Source organism: Tenrec ecaudatus, chromosome 12 (genome assembly GCF_050624435.1).
Source record: "Tenrec ecaudatus isolate mTenEca1 chromosome 12, mTenEca1.hap1, whole genome shotgun sequence".
Lineage (NCBI taxonomy): Eukaryota > Metazoa > Chordata > Mammalia > Afrosoricida > Tenrecidae > Tenrec > Tenrec ecaudatus.
The window spans coordinates 126,236,939-126,238,626 of record NC_134541.1 but is presented as its reverse complement, the minus strand read 5'-3'; positions in this window follow the sequence as shown (position 1 = coordinate 126,238,626).

Here is a 1,688-nt window from a genome sequence, read left to right as displayed (position 1 = left end):
GACTTGCCAGTCAGGCACAGAGCTCCAAGCTCTGGGGCCACCAGGAGCACAAGTGGACCATGCGATCTAGAAAGCAAGCGAGGGGAGAAGTGAGCAGGAGGCCGAGACCGGGAGGAACAGCGTCAGCATGACTCAGAAGGGCAGAGCGGAGGATGTGGCTTCGATGCAAAAAGGGTCTTGTTAATCCCACGGGCCCCACAGAGAAGCCTTTCTTTCTAATTAGAGAAATCACACCTTGGTTTGTTTTTCTTGCCCCATCAATCTAGACTTGGGTGGATACACATTCATACACACACACACACACACACACACACACGAGAGAGAGAAAGAGAGAGCTCATGTTCTAGTAACGCAGTGGGAGAAGCACTGAGCTGCGAACCCCAAGGGTTGAAGTTCAAATGCACCAGTTGATTTCAAGAAGAAAGGCGAGGCTGCCTGCTCCCAGGAAGATTTCAGTCTGGGAAATCCTCCTGAGCAGTCAATCTGTTCGCTAGGTGCTCTACTCTGTTCACACAAGGGGACTTCAAAAACACGGACAGAAAAAATTCCAGCTCTCTATTTTTAAGTTCCATTTTCCATGAACTTTTGGAAGCCCCTGAAAAAGCAAATGTATATGAATGTGTGGCTTTTGGCTTTTTGGATTTCTCCTGCAATGGAGATAGCTTTCCCTTGATTCTTTTGTGATCGTGATTCACCCAATTTCCCCATAACTGTAGTAAGATCTTTGTCATGCCAGCACAGACAATCATATGCATGTCTGATTCAAAACGGCCACTTTGAAAACCAGTCCATTCCAGCTCACTAAGGTCTAGGAGGCCCGTCTTTATGCTGTCTATTTCATAATGGACGACTTCCCATGGTCCTAGATTCACACTTCTTACATTCCGCGTTCCAATTAGGACGAGATATTGATAGCTCTTCGTTTACATTGTGAGTCGGTTTCCGTCAGGAAATGGGGGCCCGGAAGGCTTGAAAACGCTGCTCAGAAGTGGACAGCCGATGCCATCGGTATTTCAGACACCAGTTGGGTCCCCCAAAGGGAACAGGTTTCAGCAGAGCTTCCAGACGAAGAACAGACTAGGGAGAAGGATCAGGCTGTCCACTCCCGAGCCCTGTGGATCGCATCAGAGCGCGGTCAGACAATGGGAACCTCATGACAGAAGCTGGGCATCGTCAGAGACAGTGCCAGAAGATGAGCCCTTCGGGTCAGAAGGGGCTCACAACGTCACTGAGGAAGAGCTGCCTTCTCCAGGGGGAGTCGGCCATGATGACGCGGCTGGTGTCAAGTCTGGGGATGCAGAGGCTTCAGGGCCTTATTTGCTGACGGAGCGCAACTCAGAATGAGACGAACCAGCTGCAAGCACCAATGAATCATCAGAACTCGGAATGTGCGAAGCATGAATGTAGGAGAGCTGGAAGCGGTCGAAACGGAAATGGCACGCATCAAGGTCAACCTTCCAGGTGTTTGTGAGCGGAAATGGACTGATGGCAACCCTTCTGAATCAGAAAAGCATGCGGTTGACCGTGTCAGGAGGGACAGGTTCCAGGGGGATGACATCGTCATTATCGAGAGAAAGGACACTTCAAGACCAACTGAGATGTTTCAACAAGCCGATGAAGCACTGGAGGCTGTCACTCGTCCGTGAAAGGAAGGTGGAAGACGACTACCAAATATACTTTGTGTATAA